General features: G+C 42.7%; 1 protein-coding gene and 1 long non-coding RNA gene across 2 annotated transcripts in view; one reads left to right on the forward strand and one right to left on the reverse strand.

Moving 5' to 3' along the window:
- LOC118644980 (probable JmjC domain-containing histone demethylation protein 2C) overlaps positions 1 to 15,975 on the forward strand; it is a 193,195-nt gene that overhangs the window by 158,487 nt on the left and 18,733 nt on the right. The window lies entirely within an intron of this gene.
- On the reverse strand, positions 6,973 to 15,974 carry LOC118644991. The gene is made up of 2 exons (XR_004962752.1): positions 13,663 to 15,974; positions 6,973 to 13,435 (listed from the first exon to the last, which is right to left on the reverse strand). It is a non-coding gene; the product is annotated as an uncharacterized LOC118644991 (long non-coding RNA).

Below are 15,975 nucleotides of genomic sequence, written 5' to 3' on the forward strand. Positions count from 1 at the left end.
TTTACGATCGTGCTTTAAAGTAGAGAACGCTGTGAACATTGAAAGCGAATTTTCGTCTGTAATCGGCCGTGCGTGTACACGCGAGACTTCGCGATCGAAGTCGCGCGGAGTTACAACAGCGGGTCGTTTTATTTTGACGAGAGAGGCACGCATGCACGCACGCCCGCTCGCACATGTCGCAACGGAGCTGCAAAAGGAGCAAGGAAACGCTCGAGGAGATGCGGTTGCAGGGCCGCAGGCTCGCCTCGAGGTCGCCGAGCATGAATATTACGGGACCGAAGCAATTACCAGGGACTTTCCTTTTGCGTTTCAACTCTCGTCTTCTTTTTCTTACCTCGCGTATTATCGTCGCGAGGGAGCAGGACGAGCAGAAAGAGAAGGGCAATCCTTGACTTCGGCAACACGAAGATCGAGTCGGCTACCATAGGCTTTTTAGTCGCGCTCGTGCGTGCACACAGATGCGAGACAGATAAGGAGGACGAAGTGGACACGAAGAGGAAGAGAAGGAGGAAGAGGTGGTTACAATCGGGGTTTAATGAAACCAGTTGAGGTCCGTCAAACCGGTTCCGCAGGTTCTCTCCGTTCGCCACGTCGTCCCCCTTTCCCGTTTCGCCCGGAGAATTGGCGAGAGAAGGTAGAGCAGATAGGTCTGTCGACCTCCGTCTATCCTCGTCCCCCATGATCCTCCCCTTTCCTCTAACCATGATGCATATCTGAAGTAGAGATCGCCGGCACTGGCTATTGCACCCCTTCGTGAATCGCATGTACATGCGTGTGTATGACCGATCGCGAGTCAGCGCGAGTGTGTGCGTCGGTCTATTGTACGAGATTCCCTTAACCGAGAGAGTACACCCACAGCGACTGAGACTTAGAATTATGGTACAAGGGGTACGGGACTTGTATCCGCCCCTGTTTGATCCGTCCCGTCGTGATATAGACTCGCTGGAGAATCTAACTTCTCTTTCTCTCTGTCTTGTTCCCATTCCCTCACTGTCCGCCGTCTCACAGTGTGTCGACTGGCTCTGCTACTCCTCGGTGTATTTTGCGCCCAGAAGGAAAAGGCCCGAAGAAAGATGAGACGTGATGGCACATAGACGAGAGAGGAAGGAAGCGAACCACTCTCCTTGCGGTCGTTCACGTACAGACGGTCGCCTTCGCGTGGTGGTGGTGGTGGTGATGGTGGCGGACGGATGACGGTCGAGTATGGTTGTGGATTGTGTCTTAAGAGTGCGCCGTCGTCTCTCTCCTGACCCACTCCACGATCATCAACTCTTTCTCGTTCTTTTTATTCTTCATTCCTCTTCCCTTCCTTTCTACGTGCATTTCCTCCCTGTTATTTATCCCACGAGATGTCCAGGAGTTACAAAATCTGACGAGTCAGCTTTAGATATATTACGCGATGTACCTGTCGGCGAACGCCGACTGACGGAAATATCGAACTCTATGTATTTCTGCTGGTGGAATCTCTATGTACTTCTGGCAGGAGGATTTCTCCTCTATCTAATTAACGTGTACGAACGTTGCACGTAGAGAAATGTCGTTTTATTATTTAAATAAATATATCGTCGGTAATAATTTTGCAAGATGAACATAAATTCGCGCAATTAGCTCGGAAATACGTTGTGACGACCTTAAGTCGAATACATATAGACTTAAGATCGTTCGGCGAAGTCAACCAACCACGAATTTCCGATGAAAGGGGAAAAACGTTTCTGAGAGAGGATGGGGTAGAGTTCGACACCACGATATAAAATACGTGGTATAGACGTGAATGATCGTGCTCTTTCAGAGCTCGTAAAGTAAGGCCAGAAAACTAAGAGATCTCTCTCTCTCTCTCGAATGACGACGCGCGGGGAAGCTTCCGTCGGGTAAAAGTAGTTTCAAAATTGCCGCATGTCGCCGCCATATGGCGACTTCCCTCCGACACGGGAATGACCGTGTTGCTGGACGACTCGTTCGTTTGATGTCCCCGTCACACTGTGTCTCAGTATTTTTCAGCCAGTGAAATGGTAATGTTTCTCGGGCATTCTTTACGCGTCCCCACTAAAATTCCTACAGGAAATGTATTTGGGATTGTGAAAAAATTGTTTCACTAGGAGTGCACACGTTTGTAACTAATTTTCGTGATACACGAAAAAAATATTTCTTTAAATTTTAAATAGAATTTTATATTTACATCTAAATACAGTTACATGTAGATTTTTTTCAATGAAAACGTTCTGTCATTACAAGAGGTTGGAAAACGCTATTCTCCCTCTTGAATTCTTTACACTTCGTTCATTCTCTTTTTCTTCGTCCGTTGATATAAAGTCAACCGTAGTCGTCGGCGGGTAGTAGAGACACGTACATACGTGGCTAGCATACCGTTTAGTCTCGAAGAGAGGCATGACTCGCTTACCGAGTCTAGGTATCCGCTACGCGTCATCAGCCCACCTAGATGAAAGCGCAATGACTCATCTCGCTGCTCTCTTCGCACAAACCAGCCATAGGTCGTAGAGAGAGGTCAACCGCCTCGCTCATCCACTTCCGAGATGCGCCGAGAGTCCTCGAGTGCTTTTGATGAAGGCAGAGGGAGAGAACACTATGATGATGATTACATGGTGTGGTCCGAATTCCAGTCGTGTACAGGAGAATTACATAGCGGGAATTAAAATGATATAACATCCAAACAAATAATTGAACGACGATTGATTGCGCTCGAAAGTTTTAATTTAACAAAACGATTATAAAACATGTACATAACTTCAAGTAATTAATACAACGTTAATACAAGCTTTTAGCATATTAATCAGATTATGCTCTTCAAGAATCAAATTCGGTCGGGATTACTGTAAACGTCTGTTAACGGACATCATTACGTTACAAGAGCTCGTAATATCGTGGTATCGATTTGGTTTGATAGTCGAGCAGCAATTTAGAGTCCAGTACGAAAACGCAACAAGCTAGGCATTGTAAACGCCACAATCTCTCGCGCAAAACACACGAATGTCCCGGAGACAAGGGCGGGTCAGTGCGAGGAGTCGCGATAACCATCTAATGAACCGTCGAAGATATATTAGCTTCGAGAAGTTAATCTGGCGCGAGCTGGATAAGTTCCCGCCGAAAGACGCACGACGTGAGCACTCGCTCGTCGAATACTGAGAAGTCTTTGAGGCTAACGACTGGCTGCGCTCTTGGTCGGCTTGGTTCCAGAAAAAAAAAAACACAAGGGAGACTTTTCGGCGTCGAGAAACGTCAAGCGGCGGTCCTCCTCTTTTCTCCGCACAACTATCCGTCTCGTCGCTCTACCTCCTCCTCTTCCTCCTCCTCCTCCTCCTCTCCGCGCCTTCTCGTGACAGGAACCGTCTTGTCCAAGAATAACGACTCCCGCGGACCCCCCGAAGCCATTGGCTCGCGTTAAACTCACGGAGCGGCCTCAAGGGAGGTCAATTGGTCGTGACGTCATCGGCGCAACGTAATAAAATGTAATAGACGAGCCGACTTAAGCGGGACACGTGAGCAGATCGTGACCTGAAGCGGCAGACACTCCGTTTAGAATTGCCCCCTGTCTTGCCTCTTTCTTTCTTCGTTGCACTCGCTTCGTCATTCGCGTAACGTCGCCTCTTTACGAGCCGTCTCGCCTTCGACGAGCGTGTGTCTTCCCTATCGGCTGTAAGAGACTCTTTGACTTCGATACGCAAGGAGAAGCGTACCTGCTGACGACGATAACGATAACGAAGACGACGACGATGATCGTTCGCGCATGGTTCATCAGACGCGAAGACTCGAAGCGATGAAGCCCCTCAAGGTCTTCGGGTTCTCGAACATAGTCTCGGCAATTCTCGCGCTTCATCGAAATTGATACTCTGCTAGTAAAGATAAGGCACGAGTCGTTATGCGTATATTAGCTTTTCGATGATTTGCGATTAATGCGTTTGGCGAGAGTTCTTTTAGGCGTAAATGATATATAATTTCCAGATGACGATGAAACAGACTTTTCTGGGAAACAGTTTGAAAATGATTGATACTCATTACTTGCATTACTTGAATGACAGGTGTACTGATCGACACACAACTGAAAAACTATATTATTTTAACACTTAAGCTTTAATACGCGATATTCTTCAATCTTTAGAATTAATATCGTTAGTACGTATAGAAATACGAAACTGAAGTACGGTAAATTATGGCGGATGGAGTCATCGTAGATAACTGACTGATTAATAGACGGCGAGAAATTCAATCAAACTATAGATTTACCCAGCACGAGGCAGGAGAACCGGTTTGTAATTCTTACAACATACAAACCATAAACGAAGTACGAAAAGGAATAACTGTTTGCTTATTCACGTTCGCTTGTTCCATTAAATGTTTTATCCGCGACTGGACAGAAACCGGTATTGGCCCGCGTATACGCGCATAATCTCTTTCAATGCGCAGAATATTCAAAGTATCAGGCAAAACTATTATTTCGAAACAACAGTACAGGTATTTAGTTTAACGTAACACAATAGTAATAAAGGAGCTGTCTTTCACATGGCCAAGTCGGAAGTACCTTTTGCAATGTCTGTGCTATAAGCTTTATTAATGTTACTTTTGAACTACGTATATTATTTGATTATATTATTTCTTATTCAAGTCATGTTCGCGCTAAATTTGATCTCTTTAAACTTTCAACAAATACGTTGATACGTGATATTTCAACGTGTTCAATTTTAAGAAAATTTTAGTACGGATATCACGAATATAATTAAATAATTTAATAATGCAATCCTGCATAGTTTTATAGGAGTTATTATATTTAATACTATTAATACACTATTACGCGCGTATAAATAATAATTGAATATTACGGAATTAGTTATATATATATATATTATATATATAGACACGGAAATTTTGTGTCAGTCTTCTTAATCAGATTGATTTAGATTTCGATTCACCTGTCGGGATATACTTACATAAAATTCTGAAGAGAAGTTGTATATATATAGGGTTCCTCAAATAAAGTAAATTGTTCCAAACTACTGTGGTAGCTATCCCAGCGATTGGGTCATGATACGCAGGTATGCAGGCCGCAACCTGCTCGTCCAATTCGACCGTTCATGGTTCATTCAGCGTTTACGACTTGTCATAAACGGCCGAATGCCCATCATGGCCGGCTGGGCGTTCACAATACCTTCTATATTGCCCGGGCCTTTCTGGGCGAACCATTCGACAAAGTGCGTCCTAACGATCCAAGTAAATCGAAGGGCAGGCCGGGGCTGGAAACGAAACCCCGGCCGCCATTACGTCGGACACTGACCTGTTAATCGTCCGTGTCATTAAAACGCATATCGTTGCCCCAGATCGAACGCTTCTACCAATTGCTGTCGCCGGCCACGACAGCAGCATTTTAAATCGCGCCGTATCGCGTCCCGCAAGCGCGATCCCGACCCGTGTGGGTAAGGATTCCGCAATCGTTGTTGCGTGACTGACGGTGAAATTACACGTACTGTTAGATTTTCAAGGTCTCGGCACTCGGAGTGTGCGCCGCATTGTGCACGAGACAGCGGCGTATCTATAATGGACGCTCGTGTGAAATTCATTTATTGCCGCATTTATTTTTACTACACGCGTGGGTGCTCTTTATAAACTGGTTTAAATATATATACGCGGGGAAGTATTGGTCGCCTGTTCGTGTGAATATATAATTATTAGAGAGCATTTGCATCCGTATAAATAAAATGGGGAGCGAGCCTTTGCATATCGATCCGCGAACAATAATAATAATAAATGGCCTCGGGGGTTTTTTTTTTATTGTCTTCTTTTTCATCTTTCAAACGTAAATATCGCTTGTATGGACACGTCTATTGAGAGTCGGGTTATTTGCAAGTAAAATTTTGTGCAGAGACAAGTAAAAATCTTAATAAATAATCAATTTTCAAGCTTATCCCTGTTAATTTATGACATTGTTATTTTAGATTCATCAATATAAAAGTAACAGAATGAGGGAACAGCGCGACAGTATTTTATATTTAGCTTGTTGTTTTAACGATGTCATTAGCATCGATTCTTTTGAAATGACGAAGTCGGAAAGAGAAAATATTTCGTTGCGACATCAAGATTCCCGAAGCCTCGAGAGCCTTGAACTTACTCTCGGTAAGAAACTCGGACGGAAATTGCACACGTAGTTAAGGCTCATTCAGTATTCCTCGTGATTATGGGGGTTAATGGCACGATGCTTTCGTTCGCGTCGTGGATTATCGCACGGAGGGATGGAAAGGCAGAGAGCGAGAGAGAGAGAGAGAGAGAGAGCTGTGCGTTTCCCATTGTTCCTGAATTATTTATTAGTCGTAGCCGAGTCCGCAGCCAGGATCGTAACGATTGAATGGTCAGTGACCGGATATGTGACGTGGCCGCGGGACAAGATGGTCGGCGGCGATAATTACTCGCGTGTTTACGACCGATAAAGCTCGAATACCATGCCTCCCTTCTCCCCAAACCCGCCAACGGGTCGGCTTCGTGTGTACACGTCCCGCCCGCGCATTCAATCACGTGTGTATGCGTGTACGTCTGTATTGCTTGCGTGTACAAAGTGTCACGAGCACGACTCCGCCAATTAAGCGCAGCGCCGAGGGATATCCGGCATAATCCGACGGCTCATTTGACACGATGTTATCGGCATCGATATTTCCGCGGAACTAACTATCGTGAAAGTAAAGGCCAGTCGGTCGAGACGATTCTCGCATGGGGTCAAAAACACTTAACAGAGAGATTGAATTACCGCTCGAGGAAAACGACGAAAATTACATCCGCATCGTTCGAAATAACATGCTCGTATTATTATGCTTACTGGAATGAAAAACACGAATCGTAAAGACAACGTTTTATTATAGCGTTTAATAACTTGATAAATAATCATATTCTGGCTTTAATTTTATAAAATTCCCGTTATGTACGTACATAATTGGAAGCGATTGGATTTTATGATGGATACTGTTACAAACTCTCTTTTTTTTTCCAAATGAAGAAAACAAGAATTAAATGCACGCACAGTTGCTGCCGCATATGTGGCACACATGTCACCCTTCAGCATTATCCCATGTTGACATTGTCGTATTAGGTTATATCATTTAAAGCGATCATATTTAGTATAAAATGCGGCGGCAAGTGCAGCACGTGACAGGTGCAAAATGGACTCGTCATTATCCCGCCGAGGGTGCCGTAAAAGTTCTCGCCGCATATCACGGTCGCTGCGCCGTTTCCGTGAAACTCGGGCGATTCCCCGGAGCTTTTATCGCGCGTAAAAGGCGAGCGTGAATAGACGAAGGTAGAGAAAGGAAGACGTCGACGCGCGCGTATCAGGGTGTGACGGGGGATAAGGAATCGGGGTCTTGGTTTGCCGTCGCATAACGTCGTAAAGATACAATAGAAGCGCGCAGCTGCGAAGCCCTGCTCCGGGTCCAGGCCACCGTGAATGCTGGTGGGCGTCCCCTCTCGTTCTAACAGCCTCCATTTGCCTCCTTCGCGCGGACTGTTTCTCCTCTTCGTGCTTCTTTCTCTCTTGTTTCCTTCTCCTTCCTCTAAGGCCCGATACGTGGAAGCTCGTGAAGGGGAGCGCGGAAAAAAAAATTAGAAAAACGGACCGGGTAGAACCAGGCTCGTATGGTCGACACGTGACGAATTCTCTCAGTCGGTCCTTATAGATCGTATTCATAGTCTTATATTTTTTTCTTCTCTCTATCTCTTTCTCTCTCTATCGCTCCAGTTTTGCGCCCCGGAGCAAAAACCTTGCGGGCCGTCTGCGGGAAACGTGGAGGCTTGACTCGTGTTGACTCGTCACCGTTACCAAGATCAGGTTTAAAAGGAGAAAAAGGAAAAAGAGCGAGATAGTAAGAGAGAGAGAGAGAGAGGGAGAGAGACAGTAGAAAGCTTCTCCGAGCGTTAATTAAAGCGTTGCTCTCACGGGAGTAGAACTCGCCTGACCTCGCCTGGCGTTAACGGCGATCCTGAATTATGTCACTCTTCTCCGTCGTGGTGGCCCAATACGGTAGCGATCTCACCGATACAGATTTCTCACTACTATGATTTTACATTGCAGAGCACTGCGTCGTGACGTAATGCACGGGCGAACAATGCGATTCACGATCTCTTCACGCGATCGGAATATATATAAGTCTTTGGGTAGAATTCTGATGTAATCTTTCATGGCAACTGTATTAGACTTCGTATGCGCCGATAGTATTTTTTTCTCATTATGTTCAATACTCGTGGAACAAATTATTTGATTTACATCTGCAAGAACATGCATGCGAAGCTCTATTCCTCTACAAATCGTACATGTGTATCTGACTACAATTTTTTAAATATTACTCTTTCCTAAAATAATCGTGTTTTTTCACCTGAATCGACCTTTCTACCTCGAAAACATATATATGCAGTCGTCGAGAAATAATCAAATAAAATAAAAACTTAATGAATCCAATTTCCACGCAAATAAACATAAAAATCTAATTTTTGAAATTGCACTCGAGCGAATTTTAGTTTATCGCAAGTTGAAACTCAATTATCAAGAAAGATAATGTTAAAAGTTGGAAAAGTTATTGCGTCCAAACTATCCATTGAGGAAAACTTCATAATACAGATCGACCGCGCAAATCCGTAGATAATAGAAATACTTGGGGAGCGTTTAAAGCGAAGATCACGCGGAAGCGCGCGGATCGGTCAATTGTCCGTTCGATCGCTCTCGATCTTTCCGGCTCGTCGATTCCAGGCGACAATATCTCTTCTCTCCACGCGGGCGATTGGTCATGCGAGACGCAACGCGATATCGATACCATCGCGCACTTACACAATCGGCGCACAGAGAGAGAGAGCATGCATTTCTATTACTTCCCTCGTTCTCTAAATCGATTGTGATCAATTTTGATTTATCGCTCTATTATTGTCACGCGCGTTATCTGCCAAAGCGAATACGAACGAACTCTGTTCGGCGACTCAACGATTAAATATTATTCCAAGGTAAACGCGCCACATACGATCTATCTGGCTCTGTCTGTTAATTGAATTAAATTGATCGAATTAACGAAAGTCCGAAAGAACATTTTTGCTCGATTGTAACGTACTGATATCTCCCTTTGAATAAAATATTAGGAAAATTATTTTGTTATTTGCGTCGTTTGGCAAACAATATTTCAGTGTGATAACGACATCGAAAGGATTTCTGAATTTGTTTGCTTCGGCTTATTTTATTACAGTGACGTTTTATTAGTTAGAGAATATGTGCCCCTTTAATTCGGTCGGAAGTATCTCGTTGCCCTTCGAGATAAATTATCGATCAAGTGCAAATTAATTCTGTTAATCGTGGCGCACTATTGACTGCGTTATACCGCATATGTTGACCTTCGGCTACTTGATGTCATGATGATTACGTGCTTTACGGAAAATGTCAATTGTAAATGCTTACTTGCTTACTAATAGAAACTGTTGACACATCCATCACACCATGACGCACAGTGTTTTAATAAATGATAATGTGAACATCGCAATGTAGGTTGAACGATAAAGAAGCGATTCTAGTTGGTTTCCTCGCGATCGTAAAGTGTCCCAAGGTTGCCTTATAACAGCTGCGATCGTGTCGCTTACGTAAGCGAGTATGTTTGACAAGAATGCAAAATGATTCAAAGCCAAATCGCCGTGAGTTCACTTTTAAATTTAGTAAATTTTATTGTAAAAGCGCTTCGAGTCGCGTTTCTCACAGATCGTCTTTTTTTATCGTCCATAATTTTATGCACTTTTTTTTTAATCACTTGTAAATATTTGAGATATTCTCTTATCCTTTTGATTTGCATATTGTGAAATTTCGGAATTTATACACATATCGTTGGTATTTGGATATTTGTTGATATTTTTAAAAAACAATATGTATTTCTCAAGAATTTAACGCTGTTACTCTGCTTCTTAATATTTTTTCTCCTTGGAAACTCAACAAAATGGAGTTTAGTTTGAATTTCAAACGGAATTCTCTTTTCGTGATAAGTACGATCGTGACATGCGAAATTTTCAAAGTTTCGTCGCCTGAAACTAACAAGTAAGTACGAGTGAAAGCAACCACGAGATAAAGTACAAGGTGTCCGTTAATCTTGCAAAGTACCGTAGCCGTGCCAGAGCTTTATTTCGCTATTACGACGTCCCGAGATGTCACATGTCGTGCTTAGCGTAGCGTGTCTAAACCAACCGATGTCCCGTCAGGTCTATCAAACTTCCGTCAGGATCGACGGTGACTGCGAGTAAATTAGGTGGGCTTGACGCCGCGCGGGGTCTTGGCATGGGGTCTGGGCGTCTCAGAAGCGGAAGAATAAGAAGATCGGGAGAAAGAGAGAGAGAGGAAGGCCTGGCGGTACGCCAGAATTTTTTATTCTTACCGACTCCTTCCATGTCTTTAAGCTCACCCCGGGTCCCGGATCTCTCCAACCCCGTCGCCATTTTTCCTCGTCACCACGACCTCGTGGCACGAGTTTCTCTTTCTTTCCCTCCTCCCCTCCTCTGCCTTCGTTTCTGCCACTCCGATTCGCTTCGCTACGCGTTTCGCGATGTTGGAAATAAGTTTATCAACAAACGTGCGGCGAGATCTCCGTCCATAGCGCCGCCATGGAGAGGAGGCATCGGCAGAAATAGCGGCTCCTAAAATAAGCGTCGTGGAAGACGAGACGCGTCTCTTCGAAGAGAGACGCACACGAATCTTTGCGTGAGCCCGAGGATCACAACTCGTTGGATAATTTCTTCATTCACCCCGTATCGCCTTTCGCTGCGCGATAAGGTAAACCGTGCAACTATTAACCCTTCTCCAATTGCCAGGTTATTATACAACAATATGGCAACGTAATGTAAAATTGTTATGAAAAATTTATATCGGATTTTGTAAAATGAACATTACCATATCCATAAATATCCGATTATTACTGAAACATTACATAATTGTATCGCAACGGTATTCATTTCTAAGCAGTGAATAAACACATAAATCCATATCGCTTAATTAACTGTAATGACCCATCGCTTGAACTATGTGATTCTTTAGCAAGAATTGCACTGTTCTTTGATATGTGCGCAGATATAACTGCTGCGTATAATTCCTTGCGTCAGTACACGTTGCAGCGTTTATGTGGTTTTCCCTCAAATGCGCTTAATTGATCAGCCTAATTATCCGAGCGCCGAGCAGTGCATAAATCGCTCTTCCGCGCTTAAAGCATCGCATTACGCGCGCTTAATCAGTCGCTGTATTAATTCCAATACACATTTTATTGCATGCACTTTCACGCTCTTCCCTTTATGCGCGCATGAAAACCTCCACTCCGAGTTCTAAAATCAACGTTATCGAACAAATGTCGCAAATATATTGTGTAATGTATTCCGTTCGCCGGGTGAACGGCAATTTTTTACAATTGCTCTGCGATCCTGTTGTATTAACGTATACATAAAACTCTTCGCATTCATGCCGTGTATTTAGCGCTCAATATGACTATCTAGTTCTAAATCCATTATTCATGCGAGACTCGCGCGCGTTATTTTGCGAATGGGACGCGGAACGTTAAGCGCTTAACATCCGCAATATTCAGACAGTATAAAAAATTTGACGAACGGTTAGAGAACGAGTTAAAACGGATAAAATTCAGTGGGAAAATAAAACAAAATGAATAATGGAGTGATTTTAAGCTTATTGCCTTCAAATATTTAATTGACAGGTGCTGCAGCGCAAATATCGTACACGCTCCGTCTCCACGAAATGTCTCCAAGATTATGTTTTCCAGCTGAATGGTGCAGGGTATTCTAGGTTTCCTGCGCTCTATTTGACGTTAGAGCAAGTATGGGATTTGAGTGTGAATTTTAGTATTTGTATTTATATTAAATTTTTAATTCGCAAATGACAAGTCACATCATCAATTTCAATTTCTGTATGGCACATCTCTTTTTCTTTTTTTCTTCCTCTCTTTCTTTTTCTCTCTGAAACTTTTGTGCGCAACGCGAAGTTTCGAGAGAAGCAATAGAGCAAACGGATGGCAGTGACTGATACGCACGTTGAAACTAATGGCGCGTGCAGAATGCGGATTCAGCATGACGCGGTCGATAGTAGACGTACGGGGGAACGAACGGCGAGAATCGGAGGAAGGAGGGTGATGTTTTGTTAACCATGGAGAAGGGAGAAAGCGAGCGACCGAGCGAAAGAAAGAGAGAGAGAGAGAGAGAGAGAGAGCTTGAAGGGCTACCTGCTTGCCTACCGCTCGTCTGCACGGGGCGTTGATTTTGACAAAGGGTTTAAATGCCTGGCGAGACCGCCCAGGCATATCTAATTCCGCACCCCTGCAACTTCGGAGCAACCCAACGATATCTATCAAACTAGGGATGCACCGTTGCCCCTCGTGACAAAGAGCGCTGGCGTAGGAGTTGTTTTTCACGACCTAGCCCCTTTTGAAGGGTCATGCGCTTTTAAAGCCCTCCGCTTTCCGCGCTGCCAAGCAAGCTGCAAGGTCATGTAAACAGCTTTCAATCGTAGAGATTGGAGATTGTTTTGCGAGATGACAATTGATGTGTCGACCGATGTGATCTGTTAATGACGATGAATATTTAAAGTGTAAAATTACATTTTAAATCGCTTATATTCGATTATCTTTACTTGTAATCGTCTAGGAATTGTAAAGGAAGAAATTAATTAAACATACAATTTTTTGTTTACTTTTATTTTTATCGTATTTTTATACAGTTTTCTTAATGACGTTATTATTATTAATCTTCTGATTACCAGTGAACTCGCGATAGCGTACTCGTTTTATTTCACCATTCTTATTTTAGAGGACAAAAGCAATTTGTCATGCTCTGTACACACGACGATAAGAATTTACATGCAAATAAATCGCACGTGTAGGTCTTACATAATGCAATGCGCTACGGAAAAACAGTCCAATGACTAACATTATACTTCATATTTACCAGAATACTAAAGTGTTTTCTTGTTAGATGTATATATCTAATCTAGCGTAAGAATGTGTACGCAAACAATAACAATCATCTTCTTATAATATAATACAGTTTTGCAATGTTTTCACGAAGTGATAATCGCATGTTAATAACCTGGTTATCGCATCCGCTGAGAATTATAAGATAACATAACATTTCTCGCTACGATCTCTAACTTTATCATACTTAAACATGAAATGCGTACCCAAATTGCGTAAATCTCGTATTACGAAAAAAAGATAAAAATGGATATTCGACCGAGAAATAAAAGTATCATGTAAATAAAAATTCACGTTGCGCGTTGAATAAAAATTCTCCGATATATATATTAAAAAAAAAAAAAAAACTTTTTGTTTCAATGGAAATCCTGTGTCAGCATTCGATCCTTTTCGATATTCACACAAGTCTTCTGAGTGATCCTTTTACTTTTCGTTGAAATTTCCAAGTCGTTAAATGTTTTCTGGAAAAAAAAATAGCTTATTAACTAATGATTTCAAAATTGTTGCTTATCTAATTAGAAACATATTTAGAAAATTGCTTTGAATTTTTCGTGCAATTTTTTCTACGTTATTTTGAATTACTTTTGATCACTTATCTTTTACATTGTATTTTGAAACACGTACTTTAGTCTCATTAATAGCTACGTAATGCATGCTATCAACAATAAGAAGTCATTATCTTGTGTACCGATAAGATAGAGATACTTGGTAATCGCGTCTCGGTCTGAAAGTGATTGGACGACGCCACGCGTGAGAGCAACAACAGCGCGAAACAAAGTACAGGATCACCGTTCAATTACGCGCGACGTAATGCATGCGTGCAACGGTAGAACGACAAACCGCAGGTCGCTAGGATGCACGGATGTCGGCTGGTCGCAACGACGCATCCGTGCATCGGCCGCATACACGCGTGTATAAGTGTGTGTATATGTGTGCGCGTGCGCGCGCGCGAATTGCACGTATCGGATAAACACACCCCACATCGCCGTATGCATCGCCGTTGCCCGTTGCGGAGTGGTCCTCCCCCTCCGGGGTAATAACAGTAAATCCCGAGTAATAAATCCCTCCGTCGTGTCTTCCTTCCCCACCTCCCTTCGCTCTTCTCTCTATCTCTCGCTCGCGCGGTGGCTGTGTGTACGCCTTGTGCGTGTGGATGCTCGTGCGTGGCCTCCTCCTCCTTCACCTGTTCATCCCTCTCCGTTGGTTTCCAACCAGTTTCTCCCTCGCACACGTAGCTACGCACACTCGCAAGAGACGGGGGGGGGGGGCTTGCAATTTCTATCCGCTCGCCTCTCTTCTCGGGATGGAATATACGTGTATGACGTGCATTGTTGTAAATTGCTCCCATGCTATGGCCGCGTACCTACTGGGTTAATCGAAGATCCCCTTGAACTCCCTTGAACTCAAACTACCGCGACGAGTTTCGAAAATCTAGTTGAACAAGTAGCGCGCACCACTACACGATTCCTCAGATGAAATAATCCACGCCGTTGTCGATCTATGTATCAAAACAAGCTTTCGATCGAGGTCAGTAGACAAGATTTACAATTGCGACTGATAATGTACTATATCGCCGAGCGTCCAGAAACACTTGAAATGACATACAATTGTACCAATAGGGATTTGGTTTAATAAATTAGGAAGCAATTTATTGTCGGACCAATAACTATCCTTTACTACACCCGGTTATTATGGCGATTATTACCGATGCTATCGGATTCTGGATGAGCGCCAATTGAGTAGAGAATAATGGTATTATTGTTGTGATTTATACTTTAGCGTTCAAACTCGAAGTAATATTTAACTTTAGAAATAATTCGTGAAATATCACAAATTATATGATAACGACATTCTTGTTGTTATTACTGTTTTAATTTTGAAAAAGATTTAAATCCAGTTCTCCTTTTCTTTATCTTCTCTTTTTTTTTTATTGTCAAAGCCATCTGGTTAAAAGTGATAATACGTCAGAGATACTTCACTCGCATCACTCAATGTCAAAGGTTTCCTTGTAATTTGCAATTTCGTGAGATAGACTTGGAAGATAAATAACTTACGGAAGAACATATGAGAATTGATATATTGAATTATGCGAATACACCAGGTGAGGGTGAAAGAGAGGGTGGGTTGCCAGGGTGGCTGCTTTATATAGCGTCCTAGGGTTACCGAGTTATGCGAATCACTGACTGTGCACATCAAAGGAATTACCTCGGTAAATCAGCTCCATAATCTCTCTGAACGGTGAACAGCCGATGTACCGGACAGCTGTAGGGATCGATCGGTTGCCCGCCACAATTATGCAGCCCGATCAAGGGTATCGAGATAACCTTCGTGCACAGACATATCGAACGCGCGATAATCCATCGTCGTATTGTCCATAATTTCAATAATTAACGATTGTGCGACTCGTCCGCGACATTCTTTATGCATAATGCGGCTTTCGTCGTTAAAATATCATTAGGTAGCGAGCATCAACACGTCGTTTAAAAATTCCAAAATGAGGACAAACAAAGAGAGGACCAAGAATAAAAAAGTTTTGAATTGATGTTGATTTTTAGAGTTGGCCGTATAAATCTCTCTGTGTGAGATTTATATATAAAATTATATATATAAAAGATTAACATTATGATCTCTTAAGAATTTCAAGTTAAAAGCTACTTCTCCTCAGTTACGTCTAACTACGAAATTAGTGCTGTAAAGTACTGATTTACAGTAATATAACTTTTTTGCGCGGTATTATCTTAGTATCATTACGAAATTGGGGCATATACTTAGCACTAAACTTGTTAAACTCTTAGACCGAGTTAACGACTCGCTATCTTTTTCCGTTTGTGTCATAGAACATTATATAGTTCTATGACACAGTTCTAGATACAGAAAATAGGAAGTTAATTTAAACGTGTTGTAACGTTGAAATTAACTTGACTGCGCTCGATTTCAAGTTAGCTTTAGTATTATTTTCCGGCATGTATGCCATCATGCATTTATCATCGTTCTTTCTTGT

This window comes from Monomorium pharaonis, chromosome 1 (genome assembly GCF_013373865.1).
Source record: "Monomorium pharaonis isolate MP-MQ-018 chromosome 1, ASM1337386v2, whole genome shotgun sequence".
Lineage (NCBI taxonomy): Eukaryota > Metazoa > Arthropoda > Insecta > Hymenoptera > Formicidae > Monomorium > Monomorium pharaonis.